This window comes from Ictidomys tridecemlineatus, chromosome 1, assembly GCF_052094955.1.
Source record: "Ictidomys tridecemlineatus isolate mIctTri1 chromosome 1, mIctTri1.hap1, whole genome shotgun sequence".
NCBI classification, from domain to species: domain Eukaryota; kingdom Metazoa; phylum Chordata; class Mammalia; order Rodentia; family Sciuridae; genus Ictidomys; species Ictidomys tridecemlineatus.
In genome coordinates this window covers 42,408,359-42,431,295 of record NC_135477.1, presented here as the reverse complement: position 1 = coordinate 42,431,295, position 22,937 = coordinate 42,408,359, and the positions used below count along the sequence as shown (strand labels likewise).

The 22,937-nt window shown below is 44.7% G+C and overlaps 1 protein-coding gene across 1 annotated transcript in view; it reads left to right on the top strand.

Annotated features, from left to right (window-relative positions):
- Positions 1-18,578: 18,578 nt before the first annotated feature.
- Positions 18,579-22,937, top strand: part of Tspan14 (tetraspanin 14) — a 57,606-nt gene continuing 53,247 nt past the window's right edge. Inside the window, exon 1 of the mRNA XM_005338552.5 lies at positions 18,579-18,761. The gene's annotated coding sequence lies outside the window, so the exon portion shown is untranslated. The remainder of the gene's footprint in view (positions 18,762-22,937) is intronic.

Here is a 22,937-nt window from a genome sequence, read left to right as displayed (position 1 = left end):
TTTGAAAATGACCAGAAGTATTCATCCCATCATTCATATTAGTCATTTATGAGGAATGACTTTGACGTTTAAAATCGGTAGCCACTTTCATATTGGTCTTTTAGTCTAATTGGGAAAGTAAGTAAGAGAAGGAACATAAGATGAAATGTGACTTAATACATTAATTTATTATGTTTGAATTTTTTTCTTGTGGGGAGCTCTGCCCATAGAAGTCTCCACTAAGGCACCAAATGAGCCCAGGAGTATAAGTATTGAAATGAGAATCAAGAGGATTTGTTCAGGGGACCAGCCCAGCCTGGAGGAAGAGAGTGAATTATGTCATCTAGGAAAGCAAGAACAGAGACTGAGGCTGGGAGTCAAGCTGGGAAAGTAGAAAAGTGGAGACTGAGGATATAGTAGGGCTTGTAGCTCAGGGCTAAGATGAGGTTTGGGTCTAGCTTCAGGTGAGTGGCAGTGCAGAGTTTGTACAGGTCCATACTGGGCTGGGTTTCTGCAGTTTGGGGGGCAACACCCTTAAGTATTTGCTCAGGAGCCTGATCCATGGGATTCCAGCTCAGAATAGAGTTCTTTAATGCCCAGAGGACACTTTCTCTTGCAACTGAAAGAGCAAAGCCTTAAAGCATGTACCAATGGATGCAAAAGTAGAAACCTCATTGTGATCCCTTTTACCGGCTGGTTTCTCCTGGGTCCTCATATGCCTTGTATTCTCTCTCCTGTTAGTATGGCATCCTGGAAAATTGAGTCAAGGTGGGTTCAATTTCTAGTATACTGTGACCTTAAGCAAAGCTCTGGCTCCAGGCACCCTCATTGCTATCAAGTGGGCATAAAAATTCCTGCCTATTCTTCAGAGCTATTTATTAGAAATCACTGAAGGGGCTGGACATGGTGGTGCACACCTGTAATTCCAGCCACTAAGGAGTCTGAGGCAGGAGGATCACAAGTTCAAAGCCCACCTCAGTAATTTAGCGAGGCCCTTGATAACTTGGTGAGACCTTGTCTCAAAGTAAAAAATAAAAAGGGCTGAGGATGTGGCTCAGTGGTTATGTGCCCCTGTGTTCTATCCCTAGAACCAAAAAAATATTATTGAAGGAATGATAAATATTACAAGACAATACTTCTACAACTTTAATGTACACGAAAACCACCTGCAAAGCTCATTGAAATTGAGACTGTTGGAAAAGGTGGACACGGTAAAGACATTTTATTCTCAGGTCAGAAAGGAGTTCAATTCTGATCTGTGCAGAAGTGACGGAATTTTAAAGGGTGAATGAGGGGGTTAGGAGGGAAATGGGGGGGGCAGTCAGAGAAGTGGAAAATTACTAAGAACTGGTAGGAGGGGTCAATGTGATCAGAGCTTCTGTGACTGTACTGACTGGCAAGTTTATGAAGTTAGGTTTTCTGCCTCTCACAGTGTCTGGGAGTCAGTCCTATATTTCTTGATAATTACATTTCAAAGTGATGTTCCCAGGGCTTTAAGAAATACTCTGGCTCCTGGTTAGTAAAAGATGCATATGTGCCTTTGAGGTATAGAAAGGATTTAAATTGAAATTTTATAAAGTAAATTGTTCCAAGAAAAGGGGAAGTTATCGGCCTGTAGTTAGGTGTTGACTGGAACAAATGGTAAATTCTATTGGCAGCCTTGAACTTCCCCAGACAAGGACTCAAGAGAAGACAAGGCCTTGAGACAAGGCCTTCCCAAGCTGGTGTTTGTTCGATTCCTTTCATGTATGCATAGTAAGGGGCTGGTGGACAAAATAATTTTTGCTAAAGGTTTAGTGGTTCTCAAGACTCTAATATAGCAGCCTGAGCTAGGGTCTGAGTTTCCAAATTTCTAACACATTCCAATTAATCTTGATATCCTGCTAGTTCATGCATAATACTTTAAGAAGCAAGACTCTAAAAGAAGACTGTACAAAGCAAAGGCATTAACCTCTGTGGGCTTTGGGCTTGAAAAGCTTCAGCAATGTTTACAAACATTAGCAGTTTTCCCTTTTAATTTATTTGATAAAAGAATTGGAAATCCACAATGCAAACTATTGATAGAATCCACGACAATATCCTTACTATAAAGCTGGACAATTTTGGACATAAAGTAGAATTACCTGGGAAGATTTTTAAAAACTTCTGATGCCCAGGCCCACTAAATCAGAGTCTTTGGAATGGGACTCAGGCAACAATATGTCTTTAAGCTCCTGAGTGATTCTAATATGCAGTCAATGTAGAAAAGTGCTTAGAATATCAAGTTTGGAAGAATAGCAGTTACATCTGAAGAGCTTTTTCTCAGAACCAGGCTGCCTCTGATCATCCCTGATAAATTCAAGGAAAAACCTTTGGGTGGCAAGTGTTGGGATGATGTGGTCATGGAATGGGGAAGTGGGAACTTTAACTGGATCTGAACCTTCAAGGTGAAAAAAAAATAGAAAAGAGTAGAGATAGGAAAACGAGAAGAATTCTGGTAATTTTTGTTATGCAATTCTATGTTTTTTCCCCCAGTATACTGATTTATCAAAAGCATGCCTGCGTTTATGTTCTCTGCCCAGAATAAGGCATTCCACTGTGATAGGGAGGCATTGGATAGGTGGGTTAGGAAGGACAAGCTGTGGGAAAGAGGTTGTAGGGATTTGTTGAGTACAAAGGATGGAAATCAGAGAGCAGACTGAACACTTACGCCCGTCCTCTGACTGCCTTTCTTCCTCCACTAATGTCCAGTGGGGCAAGCAGGCAGGTGGATATTTGTGAGGGGAAGGGAAAGAAAATTTGCTCATTCTGATTTCACTTTCAAATACTTAAAGGAGAAGAGTTTGGGGCTGGGGTGTAGGTCAGAGATGGAGAGCTCACCTTGTGTATCTGAGGCCCTGGGTTCAGTTCCCAAGCATGGGTATGCACACATGCACACACACTTTCTTTTTACTTACTCATTTATTGATTGATTGATACTAGGAATTGAACATGTTAAACAAGCACTCTACCACTGAGCCACAACCTAACCTAGTTAGTTTTTAAAGTATTATCAGAAAAGATAGTATTTAATGGGATCCCTGGATTTGGGGAGGAGAACAGGAACATCCTCCTTCCCAGGAACATCTGGTCCATTTCCATGTTGCATGGTGGTCAGGGCTGACTACACACACTTTTAATGGAAGGAGTCAGCTCTTTCTACAGTGCAATGAAGGCCCGGGGAGTGGCAGTGTGTGTGTACTGCCCAAAACAGGTTGACGGGACGGGCATCCTCAAAATATGACAACTGAGCAGACATCTGAAGGAAGTGAAAAAGTGGGTCTTACAAATATTGGAGAAAGAGCCTTTCAGGGAGAGGAAACTGCAGGTGCAAAGGCTCAGGGGTGGTACTGGGATTGATATGTTCAGTGGAGAGTTAAAAAAGCAAGATGAGCCAAGTGATACGTGGACAGTGGCAAGAGAGGAAGCAAAGGCGGTGAGATGGTTGGAATGCAGGCCATGTGGTTCTAGAAGACCAGAGTAAGAACTTATAAATTTTACTGAGATATAGGAGTCCATTGGAGGGTTTTAAGAAGAGTGACATGATCTACTTTTTATTTTTCTGGCTACTTGGAGAGAATAGACTGTTGAGGATCCAAGGTGGCAGCAGTGAGACTACTTAGAGCTGTTGTAATGATCCATTCAAGAGATAATGGTAGCAGGAACCAGGTAGAGCAGGGAGGCCTGAGAAGTGTCAGATGCTGACCAGACCTGAAGGAAAAACTAAAGAGGATTCCTGAACCATTTGATGTGGAATGTGAAAGAGATGGATCAAGGATGACTTCACTATTTTTGGTCTGAACAGCAACTGCATGTGAATTTTGCATGAAAGGAGAGCAGAAGATGATGAGATAGTGGGAAATTTTAGTGGGCTACAACAGTCCAAAGAATGAACCAGAGGTCTCAGCTTGGATGCACTGAAACAATGCTAAGATAATCAGCCAGCTCCCAAATGATACATTCAATAGGGTGCAATTTGCATGTTTTTTATGACATGGAAACAGCATTGTTGGGAGTAGGGTGTAAAATCCTTACACACACACACACACACACACACACACATATATATGAGATGAAAAGACAAGTATGGGATGATAAACAATGTGTAGCTTGGGTTGAGCCCTACTTGGGAGCTTCACACTTTTAACAATCCCATTGCTTAAGCCAGAGCCTATTCCAGTTAAAGTAGAATCTCAGGATTAATTATTACTTTTTAACTCCCTAAGGGATTCTAGTATGTGGGCAAGGTGGAAAACCACTGCCTTAAAATGGAAAACAATTGTGAAATCTTTTAGAAGCAAAAGGAATTTTCCCCTTTTATATCAAAATCTTGGTCAGTGTCTGCTTTGGATTTAGGCAAGAGATACCCATGCTCTAATTTCCATGATGTTCATCCAGGAAACATGAGTAAACACTCCCTAGGGGCAGCTGAACCCAGACTAGCCTTCCACCATCACTTTCCAGTAAAAGGAACTCCTTAGAGAAATGGCTGATTGCAAAGTTGGGGCAGAACATGTACAAGATGAGTCTATAACATCTTGTCACATCAGCTAACAAACAGGCTCTCAAAGACCACTGAGCACTTGTAGAAAGGACAGATTCAAGAGACAAAAGAGGCTCTTACTGGGCAATAATGGGATGATCTGAGCATCAATGAGCATAACTGCACAAACACAGGAAAGCTACAGAAATCCATAAATTTGATGATAGTTTTAAGAAGGAAAAAACCTCCAGTTAATATTGAGACCTAGCAAATAAAAACAAATATGATTTACCCTGCCTTTGCTACTTGAAAGTAACCAAGGGTTAATAATAGAAGTTTCTCACTATAGAAGTAGTAATTCAGATCCAGCAATACCATAGTAGAGTAGTAGTTGCCAAGAGGCAGCCAGTGGGAGAGGCCTGAGTTCCTAAAAATGCCTGAGAGTGTCCAAAAGGCAGCTCCATGCAGGGCTCTGCCCCAGCAGTGATGCCTCTAAAGGCAGTCTATCCAGAAAGACGTGCTGGAACCACTTCCTACTCAAAATGTTCTTCCAGCACAGATCAAGTCAGTCAAAATCTGGATCCTATGTCTTCACTTTAAGAGGAGGAAAGTGTTCTCAGAGAATGATGTTTCAAAACTCCAAGTTAGGCAGGTCTATTGGCACATGCCTATAATCCTAGATAGAGACTTGGCAGGAGGATCACAAGTTTGAGGATTTACTTAAAAATTTAGTGGCACTCTGTCTCAAATTTTTTTAAAAAAAGCAGGGTGGGTGGTGGAGTTATGGATGTATCTCATTGGATAAGTGCCCCTGGGTTCAATTTCCAGCACTAAAAGAATAAATTAAAAAATAAAAATACTCAAAAGCTGGTCAGGAGCAACTTTTGTGATAGAGAGCAAAGAGCTCTGAGGTAAGCCTTCAGAGTTGGGCCACCTATTGCCATGAAATCTTGGGTTGGTGGCTCTCTTCTCTGGGTCTGTGCCTCCATCTGTATCATTCAGGAGGTTCTAGATTTGGCAGCTATGGACACTGGATCCTTCATCAGTGCCAAACCTGGAGTCTAGGTCTCTGTTCATATCCAGTGCTTTTGTTACTAATCTTGTGGAACTGGATATTGAACTCTACCATTGAGCTCATCCCCAGTCCTCTTTATATTTATTTTGAGACAAGGTCTCACTAATTTTATGAGGCTGACCTTGAACTTGTATCCTGCTGCCTCAGCCTCCCAAGTAGTTGGCTATTACTATGCACCACCATGTCCACCAACCCCATCCTCTTTGGATCAGTGAACTGGATATTCCAAGAAAACAGAAATGTTGATCTTGGTCAGGTGTGATGGCACACACCTCTAACTGATGCACTGAGACTGCACTGGGACAAACTCCAGATCCAGGGAAGCTGTTGAGTATAAAATATAGACTAGATTTGCTAAAGAGGATATTTGGGTCAAAGAAGTAGACTTCAGGACAATTCTCCAAGTAGCTTTGGATAGACTCAGCTCTCCCAGAATGTGCTGGGATTATAGCATCTTGAGAGGAGGAACTGGCCACGACAGATTGGGCTCTGTTCCTATCACCCCTAAGGATGTTAGGGGGAAATTGCTTCCAGCCAACATAGCTTCTCCCCTGAACCCAAGTACTAAAGATTGATCTCAGAGGCACTCTACCACTGAGCTTTATCCCCAGTACTTTTTATTTTTTATTTTGAGACAGTCTCACTAAATTGCAATCCTCCTGCCTCAGCCTTCTGGTTAGCTGGGATTACAGGCATGTAGCACTGCACCTGGCTAATAATGTCTATTCTGACTGGAGTAAGGTGAAATTGCAAAATAACTACCCCATGATGCTGCTATACCACTCCTGGATATAAATCTGAAGTATTTAAGCACAATATATGCTCGTGTGGAAATGTCACAGAGAAACACATTAATTCACACAATTAATATGACTTAATATTTGTAATTTAAAACCACTACCATTTGTATTAGCATCCCCCAAAAGAGAGAAATATTTAGGTACAAATATAGCAGAATAGGTACAAGATTTATATGCAGAAAACTATAACACTTTAATCAAGGAAATCAAAGAATGGACTAAATGGAGAGATATTCTATATTCATGGATAGGAAGACTCAACATTGTTAAGATGTTAGTTCCTTCCAAATTGATCTATAGATGGATACAAATCCCAGAAAGTCATTCTATGGATATCAACAAACTGACTCTGAAATCTGTATGAACAGACAAAAGACCCAGAAAAGTCAACACAATATTGAATGAAAATAAAAATGTTGGAATACTGATGCTATCTGACTTTAATAGGACAGTATAAAGAATCAAGACAGTGTTGTATTGACAAAACAATAGACAAATAGATCAGTGAAACAGAACAGAGAGCCCACAAATAGATTCACATAATTATGGTCACATGAGTTGGGCATGGCAGTATATGCCTGGAATCTCAGATACTTGGGAAGCTGAAGCAGGGAGATCCCAAATTTGGGGACAGCCTGAGCAATTTTTCAAGATCCTGTATCAAGAAAAATCAGGGGAATATGGGAAGCAAGGGATGGAGACGTAGCTCAGTGGTAGAGTACTTGTCTAGCATGAGTGAGGCCCTGGGTACTGATCCTCAAAACTGAAAGAAAAAAAAAAGCCCAAGGATATGAACAGATGCCTCAACAAAGAAAATGTACAGAAGGCAAGCAAATCAAGATGTTCCACATAATATGTCATTATCAAGAAAATGTGAATCAAAATAACAATAAGATACCACACTATTAGAATGGCCCAATCCTTAATACTGGCAATAAAAATGCTGCCAAGAGCTGGGCCCAGTGGTGCATGCCTATATTCCCAATACTGCAGGAGGCTGAGGCAGGAGGATTGAGAGTTCAAAGCCAGCCTCAGCAACTTAGCGAGGGCTTAAGCAACTCATTGAGACCCCGTGTCTAAATAAAATATAAAAAAGGGCTGGAGATACCGCTCAGTGGTTAAGCACCCCTGGGTTCAGTCCCTGGTACCAAAAAAAAAAAAAAATGCTGCCAAGGATATGAATCAGCAACAACTCATATTCACTGGGGTGGGAATGCCAAATGGTACATCCACTCTGGAAAATAACAACACTTTTTTATTTGGTACTGGGGATTGAACTCCAGGGTATTTTACCAACACCACCTCCTTTTCAAAATTTATTTTGTTTTGAGATAGAGTCTTGCTAATTTGCTAAAGTTGGCTTTGAACTTGTGATCCTCCTGCCTCAGCTGCCCCAGCAGCTGAGATTCCAGATGTTTGCTACCATGCCAGGCAGTTTAAAACTTTCTTATAAAACTAAATATAACCCTTTCCATATGTTTCAGCAATTGCATTCCTTGGTATTTATCTCAAAAAGGTGAAAACTATTTATACCAAAATCTGCACATATATGTTTATAGCAGCTTTTATCAATTGCTAAAACTTAGCATCAACCAAAATGTTCTTCAGTGGGTAAATTAATAAATAAACTGTGGTATATCCAGAAAATGGAATATTAGTCAGCATTAAAAAAGAAATGAGCTATCAAGCCATGAAGACAAAGGAAAGTTAAATGCATATCACTAAGTGAAAGAAGGCTATGTGAAAAGACTGCATACTATATGATTCAATTATATTCTGGAAAATGCAAAAGTATGGAGACAGTAAAAAAATTGTTGATTGCTAAGGGTTAGGGGGAAGATAGGTTAGGAATAGATAGGACACAGAAGATTTTTAGGACAGTGAAACTAATCTGTGTTATACTTTAATGATAGATACAATCATTGTGTATTTCCATCCTACAGAAGGTTCAAACCACTGATAGGATTTGGAATGTAAATGTTCCCCAAAATCTCATGTCCTCAGTTAATAGAACTATCAGGAGGTGACAGAAAGTTTAGGAGGTGAAACCTAGTTTGAGGAAGTTAGGTCACTGGGGGCATGTCCTTGAACGGAAAATTAGGACCCTAGTCCCTTCTTTCTGCTTTCTGGCCACCGGGGAGTTAGGGGCCTGCCCTAATGTGCTGCCTCCTCACAGGCCCAAAGCAATGGTACCAAGCAATCATGGACTGAAACCTCAGAAACTATGAGCCAAAATGAATCTTTCCTCCTTTAAGGTTGTTTTTCTCGGGCATTTTGTCATAGCAAGAGGAAGTTGACTAATATAAACACTAAGATTAAACCCCAATATAAATATGGACATTGGGGGATTCTTATGTGTCAATGTAGGTTCAATTATAACAAATATACCAGGTAGGTAGGGGATGTTGATAATGGGGAGGCTGTGCAGGTACAGGGTAGAGATTACATGGGAAATGTTTTTACCTTACATTCAATATGAACATAAAATTGCTTTAAAAAATAATCTAGCTGGGCATGAAAAATACAAATATATTAAATAGGAATATATTGGGGGCTTTTGTTTTGTTTTTGAGATGAGGGTCTTATTATGTTGTCCAGTCATGATCTCCTGGGTTCAAGCCATCCTCCTGCTTCAGCCTCCTGCGTAGCTAGGACTACAGGTGCACACCGCCAAACCCAGTTTACCAATATATTTGTAACATAAACCAAAATACACTGGCAAGTGTAAATACATTGGCAAATCAAAAACCAAGGCATACAGAATCCCATTTATTCTGTCCCTATCCATCTATATGTATATTTGTTTGGCTCTAACAAGATAGATGTTTATTTCTCTCTTAAAATGGAATAGTCTATTCCTAAGCTATTCAAGGCTGGGCAGGTGGCCCCACTGGGTCAGGGGTCAGCTTTCTTCTGAATTGTTACTCTGTCATCTTACCTCAATGCCTTCATATTCCACGAAGTTACCCACTAGTTCACTAGAGCTGGTGGGGAGGAGATGTAGAGGTCTCACTTCTTTCCCTTAAGTCACAACTTGGAAATAGCACACCTCATGTTTGCTCACATCCTATTGGACAAGACTTCAGGATACTCTTATCTATTACAGAGACTGGGAAATGTAGTCTTTCTTTTTCATTTTTTTTCTTTCTTCCTTTTTGGTTTTTGGTGATGCTGGAGATTGAACTCCCCCTCCCACTCTGAGCTACACTTCCAGCCCTAGAAATGTAGTCTCTCTCATAGATGGCTTTGTACCCAGCCAAAATTTGGTGGTTCTATCCCCACCCCTGAAAAAGAATGGATTTGGGGGGAAAACCAAATGTCTGCCTTAACATATATATGGAAAATACATGAAACTCTGGTAATAATATTTGCCTCTAGAAACAGAGTAATAGTGATTGAGGACATAGATAGGGAGGACAATGTTCTATTTAGTACCCTTTTGGATCTTTATAATTTGTTCCATGTGAATGTATTAATAATCCAATATTTTAAACAAGGTTATATAAATGGCACCTACTATGTTCTTAGTATAACTTCCTAGCTAGTTCACTGACAGAAGTTTGTGTATCTGCCCTCTCCCCCCTCAGAGAAGGTTACAGATAAATGTGGTGTGAAACTCAGGCCACACTGAGTTGCAAAAAATCCACATGGAGTGAGGAGCTGTGGAAGCCCCATAGGCCTACATGGGCTTCTTTGTACAGGAGCCTGGAAAAGAGCTCAAATCCAGATAAGTGCCCTGGGAATGCTAATCCTCCTGGCCTCCCTAATTCCCTCCTGATTAGAGAAGAGGAAGCCCATTCTTCTGCCAGGCTTTTGTCCCAGCATGGCTCATGAGGAGAGAGAAGAGGAGGCCAGGAGAGACTGGGATGGGCCCTGGAGATGTAGGTGCAGGCAGTTCCTAGGCAGATGCTGCTGCTTGCCCTTTGAAGCAGGAAGCCTTTGAAGACTCTGCCAGGCAGAGGCCAAGCTGCCCTTATCTGACTCTCATCTCTTTCCCATCCTTCATGACTCATGAAACCTTGGGGCAAACTTCAGGCCTGTGTGGATGGGAGCTGGGAGGCTACCAGAGCCTGTCATCCTAGTGCAGGAGGGCAAACCCTTCTACTGGTTCCTGCTGGGCTGTGAGACAGATCACAGAAAAGACACTCGCATACCTCCTGGAGTATAGACAACTCAGGCTCTGTTACCTAAACTGGCTCCCAGTACCCTCCAGGGTGCTCTGCAGCTGTTATTTAATACCCAAGGGGCTCTGTGCACACAGAGAAACATTTCCAACTCCACATCGTGTCTAATGTCCAATGAAAGAAAAGTGAAACTGTTAACATTCCTCTAAATATTTACATAATATTTCCACAATTAATAAATCAAATTGTTGTAATTTTAACAGAATAGATTTCCTCTGAACATTTAAACATCAATTACACCCTTCCTGAATCTAATGAGTCAGTCTTATAAATGTTTTTAACACCGTTAAATATCGATAAATAATAACATAACCATTACAGAACTGGACCTGTAAACACATACTAACTCTGCTTTCAATGCTAGTGAGTGTATCTAAAATTGCTTCTTTATTATTTGCAATCAGTGGCAGAAGCAGCCAGCAGGATAGATAATACGCTTGTATGTTGCTCATCACTGCCCTCTCCTGGGAACCTGAGGGAGTTGGCCAGGCCACACTTAATCCAGACTCATCAGGTTCTGTGACTTAAATTCCCACCCAGGGTATAGTGACTAGATGACAGTCAGGCCCGACTGTACATCAGACCCTCATGGGCTGGCCATGGACTTTCAACACTTGAATAAAATCTTTGTCCAAGAAGGGATGCTAATGTTGTCAGCTGAACAGAGCAATCAGCTACGGGTTCTTGGGGTGTCTCAGTGTGCATCTCAGAGAAAGGCTGGGACAGAAACCAAAGATTTACAGAGGAACCAGTGAGCAGAAATTTGGCATGAGCTCTGAGGGGTGCCAGTCTAAAATTGCTGGTGCAGTGGAAAAAGAGACACCAGTATCAGTGCACAAATGGGGAGTACATGACATGGGGATAGTACCAGATCCTGACCCTTGCAGGCTTGCTCTACAAAAGGCATTGAGGAGAGGCTGTGCTGGATGACTTTCTCTTTCCCTGGCTTCACACAGGCAAAGGGAATGGGCAAAAGGTGTTCTGAGGCATGGCAACAGCATGGTCAAGGGGTCAAGTGCACAGGAACAGAAGCTGACTCAGAAATGCATGTGCAGGAAGGGAGGGAAGCAGGACTGAGTAGAGACAGGAACTGAACAATGAGGCCTCAACTGATCCCATGGGAGCTCTGAGCTGGGATGTTCCATTAGTTCCCAGGAAAAGAGGCAAGGAAGTTCTGAATCCCTCCCGTCAACTACTTAGTGGATGTAGCTGCCTGTCTTCTTTCCCCGCTCACACACACACTGGGGACAGGACAGAGCCATGGGGTGGGGCACAGCCTTGGCACCTTCCTTCCACTAGGGAAAATTCCAAGTGAGTGATCAAATTCAAACCCTATGTCCTGGCTGTGTGGCCACTACATGGAGGGGACAGGCTGGGTCACTGAGTGCAAGGGAGGCCTGTGGTCAGAATGTGGTTAAAGCAGTCCATTTAGAGGCTGACCAGGCCCAGCCTCTGAATAACACAGGAAGGGGTTGGTATTCAAGATGAACTTTTAAGAGTTTGGGGGAGGGAGACTGATAGGATCAGATTTTTGTTCTAGGGTCAGGCAGGAGGTAACTGGGACCGCAGGATACAGATTAAGTCTCATGATAAAGACATGGTGTGGCCAAGTGCATAGAGAACATCTAAAGACACAGAGTGACTGGGACTGCAGAGAGCCTGTGAAGATGGGGTGGTGTGCTTAGATCAGAGTCTGGAAAGAGCAGAAACATGTACAGGAAGTGGGAAACAGGGTGCCTCAAAGAAGGCTGAGGAGCAGCTGGGTGTGCACTATATGGTCCTGAGTGGGTAAGCAGAAGAACGAGTGCTCCCAGAGGAAGGAGATAGAAGCAGTGTCACACAAAGTCGGCAAAATTGTGCCCCCTTTTCTAGCATATATGCGCCCTTCTGCCTGCAACACACAGCCCACCGAGCAGCAGCTTGAAAAACTCAGAGATTCCTTAGACTGCCCCTAGGTGGCAGTGTGTGCACATGCAGCAGCTGTTGGGCATGGGTCCTCAAGGACAACCAGATTTTCCCGTGGGATCAGCTAAAAGGCCCCAAAGTTGTGAGAGAAACAGAGAGGGGCACTTGTGATGCCTAAAGTACTCACCTGTGCTCTGCTTCAGGTAAGTCCCAGTGCACCCCTGTCCCGTGCTTCTGGGGATGGAAACATGAGGATCTTTCTGGGACTCTCCTGGCAGGGTCTGAACCTGGAGGTCCCAGGGCCTTAGCAGACCCTCAAAACCCTGAGATTGAGACAAACAGGGGTTTCAAGTCTGGATTTGAAGATGATAGTTCTAGTTCTACTGCTTGTGGACTGGGTGACTCCTTCTGAGCCTCGTTTCCACATTTAGTTTACTAACCCAGAGCTTTATGAAGGTCAGTTCACATGAGATTATTCCAGATATAACATTCTTAACTCGAAGTGGCTTTTATATCCACATATACCCCATAATTCCCTGAACGGACATGAGCAACTCTCAACCCTGAGTGGACATAGCTTTCAAGGGGAGAGTTGGGGTTCGGCCCAAGCAGTCTCATTTTTCAGGTCCTTGCTCTTGACCTCTATGATCTGCTGTCTCCTTCTGATGTCCTAACTAGCGACAAGTAGGGTTTCCTTCTTTGGAAAAACCATCTCTCATGTGGAGTAATTATACCATGGTTGAGTCAAGGATGATAGGACGTTGGAAGGTCACCTGTCAAATCACCTTCTTCTTGCCCTAACCCCAGTTCATGGGTGGCACAACCTTGCCCAGAGATATGATGGGTCTACTTATTACCACCATCTGCTGAAAGTTCAGCCTGCATCACTGAAGAGTACACCTCTGTCTCTGTGTCTGGTGCTCTCTATCACAAATCTTAGTTCTGTCTTGCAGGGAATACCACCTGAGGGCATAGGTCACATGGCTTAGGATGCAGATTCTAATGGGAATAAGAAGTACTTGGAAATTTACAGATTCCTTAAAATAGTTCATTCTAGCCAGGTGTGGTGAAATAAAAAAAAATCATAACAAAACAATAAGCATTGGAAGATAGGCCAAGAAATCAACTTATTTTTTTGTTCTTTCTCCCCTAGTTCTGGCCTCTTTTTAAAGAAAGGAAACATCCATTTAAAACTAATCTTGGAGTGAACGATCTCCCAAAGATGTTATGACCTGGTTCATTGTTATTGCTGATACCTCAAGTCCTGCCATACATTGAGGAGATGACCTATCCTCAAATTGTCCTCTTGACCCTAACTTTCTCACTCTAAGTAAGGGCCATTGACTTACTTCTTTGCTCCACGTGGTCACCCATTCTCATGAATACACCCATAGCCTTGTGTTACCATATCATCTTCTCATTTACTGAGGGCCTGCCAGCTCCACTGCCATCTTCTCCTTCCTACCAGCCAAGGCCTGTGATACAACACCTCTGCTTTCTTTCCAGTATCCTTGAATCCTTCGCACTATTGTTTTTCTCTCATGCCTTCTGGCAAATTCCCAAACAGTGCTCAGTTCTACATCCTAGAAAACTATGGTGACTATCCACCTTTCTCCATTCTGCCTCATTTTCACCTGAACCATTGCACAGCTCTCTTTATAACTTTTTTCTTTTATGATTATAAGTCGACTGAGGCTGAAACCTGGCCATTGAGGAGATCCAGAACAGACCAGCTGAGTGGACCTGGGACCTGAATGACATTGTGGAGGTACTGATCAGCCTGCTCTTTTTCCCAGTATGTCATGGAAGTTTTTTCAATAACTGTAGCTACCATCAGCAACAAAACCCATTTGGGTAAAGCATGTTGTTGGGTCACTGTTATAAGGACTAAACACAATTCCTAATTGATACAAAACCTGCAATTTTTTGGCTTTTGCTTAGATGTATCTCCTGAATACAATCTCAAATTGGACTTATTCCTTCTGTCCAGAGGCACTTCGAATGGAAGAGGTCTAAGTCATCAACTCTCATTAGATATACACATACAAAGGACCCCTGAGTTCCTTGTCTCAGTGAATAGCACCACTGTTCATTCAGCCAGAATATGATGTCTCCTGTTTCCTTATTTTCCCATTCAACTCCTCACCCTCAGTTCTATATCCAGGAAGCATCCTGACTCTGTCCACCTCTCTCCATTCTGCCTTATCTGTACTGAATTATTACTACAGTTTCCTTTATAATCCTCCCCTCCCCCTTTAATCTTGCTCCTTTCAACCCACTCTTCTAGCTGCAGTCTTAGGGATCTTCTAAAGCACAAACATGTCAATGTCATTATTCTGCCTAAAACCTTTCAGTGGTTGCCTAGGACCGGCTATACAAGACTCTGCCAGGAATTATGATGTTGGTCCTGCACACACCATCCCTTCTTCTAACATAGGTCTTGAGCTACGGGCATGTGACTCAGGCTGGCCCAATTATGGTATCCCATCTCCCTCACCACAGTGATTGGTCCAGGAATGGGCACATGACAAGAGTTGGACCAATTAGAAATCTTTCTTGGAACTTGTCCAAATCAAGCTAGAGTATAGAATTATTCACAGTCATATACTTTTAAAATGGCAAACTCCAAGAAGTAGGAGAGAAAGGCAGGGGGTCCTGGTCTGGGAAGCCCCTAGTATCAGCCATGAATTTCCAGAATAACTTTGGTTTCAGGTTCTTCTTTCAATTCTGAGTGACCTGAATATCCTTCCGGTAATCTCTTCCCTCCCCATTTTCCTACATTGGTTTAAGTAGAGGTCTCTTGTTTCCAACTAATTATTTCCTGACTATTGTGAAGAGCTTTGGCAGTGTGGCCTTAATAAGAAATCGTTCCTGGGTAACAGAGTTCTTCACAGCTTACCTACTGTTTTTCAGTTTTACAAACTTTATTTCATTTGACACCTCTCTCTCTCTCTCTCTCTCTCTCTCTCTCTCTCTCTCTCTCTCCCTCCCTCCCTCCCTCCCTCTCTCTCATTTTTTTTTTTTTTTTGGTGGAGATGCTGGGGAATCAAATTCAGGGCCCTGTGCATGGTAGCATGGTAGGCAAGTGCTTTGCCACTGACCTACACCTGTAGCCAATTTGTGCGAGGAGCTTGTGAGATGGGTATTACTAAGACCTTGACAATTTAGGTAAGAACATTAAGACTCATAGATGTCATACGGGTTTGCACAAGATGAAAAAGCTATGAATTAGGAAAGTTTGTCACCAAATCTCACTTCTCTTTAAGGTCCCCTGTGCCTGCCCCTTGTCAGTGCATACATGGTTGTACAGCCCAGGATGGGCAAGAGCAGCTTCAGGACAAAGGACTATGGAGGAATTCAGAGGAAGACAAAAACCAAGTTCTTCCACTTAAACTTTAATTGATATTTGCTTCAGGAAAAGAAACTCTTGAATTCTTTGCTTTCTTTCTTTCTTTACTGTTCCTTGTTCCCACAATCCATACTCCAGGCTTGTAGTCAGTACTTTAATTCAGCTATTTTATTGGCAATTACAGTCCTAGGGACTAGCTTGCAAAGGAAATTACTAGTTACAATACAATTCTTTTATAAGTTGGGGCTGTCTGTATCCTAATTCTTTCATTTTTTAATAAAGGAAATAAAACATATTCTGAATGGATGTTCTCTGCTGCTCTCAGAAGCAACCCCATGTTGCTGTCAAAATGGGGAATGGCAGAGGAGTATCAGATGTGAGTGTCCAGTGAGAACTGCTGGGGGATGGGGTGGGGTGAGGTGGGGCAGGAAATGCTGACTCTGTGAGGGATCTTCCCCACCCTCTTTAAAATTTAATTTAATTTAATTTATTTACTTTTATGTGGTGTTGAGACTCAAACCCAGTGCCTCACACATGCTAGGCAAGAGCTCTACTACTGAGTCATAACCCCAGCCTCATATCCCCATCTTCTTAAGAATCTGCAGCAGTGTGTTCAACCTGTCTAAAAAGAAAAATGTGTCCCAGAGGCTGCTCAGATTGGCAGAACCTCCAACATCACTCAGTCTATGGTTCACAAAGTTGTCTTCACTCTCCTTCCTCTTGTTCTATGCTCATGACCTTCACATCCAGGATTACACAAATATCATCAGATGTGAATGGTCATCTTTTCTTCACTGGAAATATGTCAGCCTCTGTGTCCTTTTCTTAATAACTGTGGCAGTCTCCTTCCATCAGAGGTGACCTTTTCATCAGTGCCCATATCCCATCTTCTTTAGTCTGCTCTTCAGAGTCACTGCTGCTTCTATCTCTCCTAGATCTTTCCTATCACTGTACAAACCTGCTCTGGGGTAATTTATATTTTAACAAACTCTTCTGTAGTCTAATAAAAGTCAAAATTAAATGTGGTCACAAGCACCAGAAAATAGAAGATTAAACATATATAAAAAGTCAATAGGTAGGTAGCTGAGTAGGTGTGGTGACTCCCTAAATATCAGGAACCCACATTTATTCTAACTCTTCCATAACTTCCTCAATACATGGCTTCTACTACAGATTCCATATGGTTACTGGAGCTCCAACAGTATATCCATATATTCCAGTGAGGAAGAAAGAACAATGGCTGAGGAAAGCACATTATTTCCTTTAAAGCCAATTTAAAATTTGCACATGATCACCCCTACATCCTGCTGGCTGGAACTGAGTCACTTGATTATTCATAATTGCAGGATAGGCTGAGAAATTCTATTATGAAAAGAAAGGGTGAGAATGGTTTTTAGAGTAATCTAGCAATCTCTACCAAAGCCTCCTATATGCCCACATCCCTTTTGAGATTCCTTCCAAGTTCTCTGTTTCCTGTTAGGTTGTCCATATATGATAGCTATACTACGTTCTAGCTTTCACCCCTCTACTTCAAGAGCACTGCATACCCAGCATGAAAAGAGGGCCCAGCACACATCAGGCTCCCAATCAAGCACTTACTGTCTGCTGAAAATAAATGGAGGGTCAAGTTCCCATAGAGGTCCCTAAACTACCTGGGGTGTCACAGAGACAGTTGCAATCCCTTAAAGAAACAGCAATAACTGGAATAAACTGAATAGATATCATTTCAAGTCTCTCTCTCTCTCTCTCTCTCTCTCTCTCTGTTTTTGTAGGGCTGGGAATTGAATCCAGGTCCTTCTCCCACATGCTAGGCAAACGCTCTACAATTAAGCTATATGCCCAGCCCTTTTTACCTTGAGACAGGATCTCACTTAATCGCCCAGGCTGGCTGGCCTTTAACTTTTGATCTTCCTGCCTCAACCTCCCAAATAGTTGGGCTTACAGATGTGCGGTGACTGTGCCCCCAGCCTAGTAAGATTCCTGTTATGCATTGCCAGGCAGAGCAGACTACCTGATCCTCAGTCCCCTCTATGAGTTTAAGCAACAGCAGTGTGCCTGTGCTTCACTTTACAAGTAGGGAGGCCGATGCTAGGAAGGTCAGCCTTTTCATCACGAGATGCATGCCAGCAGGGTGGATCCCCCTGCATACCTGTCTGTACTTCAGGTCTCCCATGCCGCCAAGAATCACCTCAGCCACCTCCTCATCATAAAGGTGAGGAACAAATCTCAGCAGGAGATACAAAGAAAGCGTGGTATTTTTAGCATCAAGGCTGGAAGGAGCGAGTCCTTAGTGTTCCGTATGCAAAGAAATAAAAATCTTAATTTACCATCTCTTCTTTTACAGACTACCCCCACCTTGGATTTCCAAGGCCGGGCAAGAACGCCCTCCATCTTCAAAACAGCCATTTTCCTGATCCTTCTCCCACCTCTACCCAGTCGCCCTGAGCATCCCTTGAGATGTGGCCTCCCACAGCTCGCTGTTCTCCGCTGGGGCCAAGCCTGGGGCAAGACCGGAGGGGCGTTCGCGACTGCTCGCAGTGGCCACAAATGCCCGCCCAGGGTCCAGGCTCCGCCTGCGCCGCTCACCCACCGCTAGGGCCAGAACCAGGGCTGCCCCCAGCCTAGGGCACCGCCCAGAGTCGGACAAAGGGGCGGGTCGGCGATCCGGCCTCACAGCTTGGGGTGCTCCGAGAGCTGGAAGGCGGGGCGGGGCGGGGCGCGGCGGGGGAGGGTCGATCCGCGGCGGGCGGGGCGGGGCGGGGCGGGGCCAGGCGCTGGGCCGCACCGGGCGGCGAAGGGAAGCGGCGCCCCTTCCTTCGCCGGCGCTAGGCGCCGCGCCCCCGGCCACGCCCCTCTGCGCCCCGCCCCCGCCGCTTGGACGGCCCGAGTCGCGCCCTCCCGCCTGGCGCTGCCGAACTTGCTCTAACTTCCTCGGCCGACCGGGCCGCGCCGCCGCTGCCGCGCCCGGGTGAGTATCGCGCGGAGCCCCAGCCGAAGCGTCGGGCCCTGCCTCCCTCATTGTCTGAGGCCGAACCCCTCAGTGAACGTCCACCGGAGACAAGGACTGCTCCCCAGATTCCCGCTCTGTCCCTCAGACTGCCTCCTCGCCTGCCCGGGGGTGGCCCCGCGGGCGGCGCTGGCTTTGTCTGCCCGGATCGCCCGCGAGCGGTTGGAGGCCGCGGCCGGGACCCTGCGGAGCCGAACTCAGGCTCGGGGCGGAGTGAGAGGCGCGGCGGGTGATCCGGCTGGCGCTCCTGACTCAGTCGCCCTGGTTTCCTCCGGGCCGGGCGGGGGTGGGAGTACCCTGCGAGGGAGGGGCTGGATTCCCGCCGTCGCTCAGGGCTCGGCTTTCGTCCCCAGCCGCGAGCCCCGGGGTGGGCGCTCTCTTCGGCTCCGTAGCCAAACCTCCGCACCCGGGAGCGAGGGTCGGGGTTGAAGGTGGAGGGGTGGATACAGGCCAGTGAGGGCTGCCCCCTCCCCCTACTCAGCGATGGGTGTTCTCCAAGTCGCGCACGCGACTGTGCGTCCAACTCTGCTTGGCTCCGGCTGGGGGCTGCCAGAGTTTGAGTACGTGGAGACCCAGCTTCTCCGTGCTTGGAAGCAGAGCCCGACCCCCCACCCCCCACCCCTGACCTGGCCTAAGCTTTGGCCGGGTTGCTTTTGTGGCTCGTCCCAGCTTGCTGCTCCGTCCCAGTTGCGGAGGTTAGGAAGTTTGTGTGTGTGTGTGTGTGTGTGTGTGTGTGTGTGTGTGTGTAGGGACGTTGGCCTTGGGACCACTTGAACGTGTGTCTTGGGAACTTAAAATTGGCCTCCGTAGAAAGTCGGAGTTTGGGGAAGTCATGAGCCCGTTGGTATTCTGGCGCTGGCCACCAAGCAGTGGTGAGTACTAAATAACTGTCCCTGGACGCTGGTCCGAGGACTTCATGCCAGAGAGTGTAGGGCTTTGAGTTGGAGCCTCTGCAGGTGTGCTGAGAGCTGGAATCTGCTCTACAGGAGGTCACTCTTGGGCTGATGTGTCAGCTGTATGCCAAATCCTCAAAGAAGCCTTCACCCTGCCCCTTGACCTGGAAGTAGAAGTTGGTGCCATCTGAGTGCTTGGGCCACCCCTTCCCTTTTGTGAAAGGAAACCTGGAGATCCACATTCAGCCAGTACAGTGGTTGGTGGAGGCAATTTTCCTTTCAGGGATGCTCCTGGGTGCTGGCACCCTCAGAATGAAGGCCAGATTCCATCATGGCTCCATATTGCCTTCTAGCCCCCTTCCTCAACGGTCCCCAAGCTTTGTGTCCCATTCAGTGTGTGTGTGTGTGTGTTTGTGTGTGTGCGTGTGTGCACGCGTGTGCTTGCAGTGCGATCGAAGTGCCATTGCACTTTGCCACACTAGGGGGTTGAACCCAGGGCCTCACACCATGCTAGGCAAATGCTCTACCTCTGAGCTATACCCCCAGGCCCCATTCTGAAGATTTCTATTGTTTCGAGGTCAGACCTTAGAAACCAGGCTACCAGATAAATTTTCCCTCTCCTTCTCATTGTGTTATCCTTTGTTGCACTCCACCTTCAGGTGAAGACTTCTTTGATGTGTCAGTCTCTTCCTTTCATTTCTGAACTCCACTACTTGGACCACCTAATATTATCTGGCACTGTTGCAGGCAGTGTTCTAGGACTAGTGATTCCCTGACCATCTGTAAAACCTGTGTGGTCTTAGAATCCAGGCTGGACTTAAGTAGGTGCCCAATAGTGTTAATTGATTTGAGTTTAGCAGCATCAAACAGGAATTTGAGTCATGGATGCCTTTGCAGGTTTGTGGCTGCTCCCAGGAAGAAAGGGCATGGAGGAGAGGGGGCTGCAGAAGTGTTATCCGCCCAGGGAAGATCCACCCCTTTTTTAAGCAACTGTGTTAATCTCTTAGGACAGGTGAGGACTCGATCCTCCCTTTCCATGTTTGGGAGTGGGAGGATGAAGCTCATGCCTTGCGTGGGAGGGGAGGGGCCTGCTTTGCAGGTTTTGGGAGTGAAGTTCCCAGGGAGGTCAGGATGTATGCAACCATTTCCTGAGGCCTCATTCTAGGTCACAGTGCGCTCAGGGATTTGACCTTGTTTAACTTCGGCTGAGTAGAATTCATTTTGGCAGCACCATTTGCCATTGTGCCAGACCTGGGAAACCTTTGCTGGTGTACAATCTAGGAAGGTTTTGGAGAAGCTTACCGCAAATATGTGGCAGGTTTAATATTGATAGTAATAGTGACTTTGTTGAGGCTTAGTATTTACTGAGACTTAAACCAGTAAACTATGCTAGTTTTACTTATATTAACTCATTTAATCCTTGAAACAACCCAGTGTGAGATGATATTAACCACCTCATTTTACAGATAGGAAATAGTGGTCAAGAGAGGTCACAGAGTAACTTAGCTTGAGTTTTCAATTTGAGCTGGATTTCCTGATTGCTAATTGGAAACAGGCATTACTTAATGCCGTCCTCCAAGAAGTGATTAAAATTGATTAATATACTGAACAAACCTGGCCCACAGCAGAAAGACTAAGTTCTTACTGGGGCAGTTGCCTTTATATCCCTGCATCAGAAAGCATCTTGCGAGTGTAACACAGTCTGGGCACACAGCAGGTACCTCCAGATCCCTGCTGATTGACTGCTGATGTAGCTTATGTGGTAAGGACAGACAATGGGAAAAGTGACTGAAAAGTCACTGCTTATATCTGTCTAGAGAGATCAGGGTTTGATGTGGTAACAACAATCTCAGAGGCTTAAAGCAACAAAGGTTTATTTCTCATTCACTCTACATATCCATTGCCTGTCTTTATGTTGTCCTCATTATAGGACCACATATGGTACTATTCGGATTCATTGGAACATTCCTGGCCACTTGGACAGAGGGATAGAGAGCATGATGAATCCTCCCCTGATTCTTAGCCCGTCTACCTAGAACTGGTATTTCATTGGCTGAAGCAAGTCACATGGCCATATTTACCTGCGAAGTGGGGAGGAGATAGAATCAGAAACATTTGGTGAATAGCACTTATGCCCAACACTTGCCTGCCACTGTTCCTTCCTCTGTGGTTTCTTCCCACAGAGGGGATCCTATTATCATTGTATGTATCTATGTCACCAGGAGCAGTAATCATGAATTAGAGAAGCACCATTTAAGTTAAAGATGAAATAAGGTGCTACATTTGAAAGGCAGAGGTATGGTAAACAAAAATGCATTTCAGGATAGTAAGAGGTGGTCTGCAAAGGCACTTCGCTTCTCTGGTCCTGGGTAAGTTACTTGAATTCCTGAATATTATTTTGCTCATTCATTAATTCATCCATTCATTCAGAAGCTCAAGAACCAGTGGCAAGTTTCAGGTCAGAGATTCTTACGAAGCACATGCTCAGGTCCCAGTAGGGATGCTAGGGATGATGATACCTGTTTTTTGCTGCTGAGTCCCAGTAGCCTTTTAAGTGAAATATTATTATCCCTGAGAAGTTAAGCCAGCTCCTGTTCTACTTCACTACCCTGGCTTGTGAGTTCTAGGATATCTTGTACTTCCTATCCCGCCTAGATGTGGCTAGCCACCTTTCCTTGAAGCAGGAACAGGTAGAGTTACCTCTGGCAACTGTGCCCTCCCCCTTCCCTTTTTGTATTCTGAGGCTGAGCTTGCAGGCCTAGAAGTGTGGACAGGAGTGTTTGTGTGGAGAGGTAACTGGAGGGTGGACTCATTGGCAAACAGGATTGAGTGTGGGGCTGGGATGGTTCTCTGGAACCATCTACTAGAAGGGATTAGAAAACAGATGATGTTAAAAAAATGAGCTACACTGAAGTTCTTGCTTTTGTGCTTCATTACCTGCTTGGTTTCTGGTGACATCCAATATAACCCACAGACACTGGGAATGGTGCAGAGACCTCAGGTTGTTTTGCATTATGGCTAACTCACTATCCTTAGGCATATTTTCTCCTTTTGCAGATCCTCTTTTCCCATCTGTGGAATGGAGGAACAAGTGATTGTGATCTCCGGCAGTTCCCACTCTTGACTGGCCATCAGAGTCCCCAGGGAGCTGTGTAGACTGGTGATTTGAAACTCTTGGGCTTAGAGAAGCCAGTATTTTGGTTTTGCTTTTCCCAAACCCAAAAAGCAGTGTCTTCTCTGACTG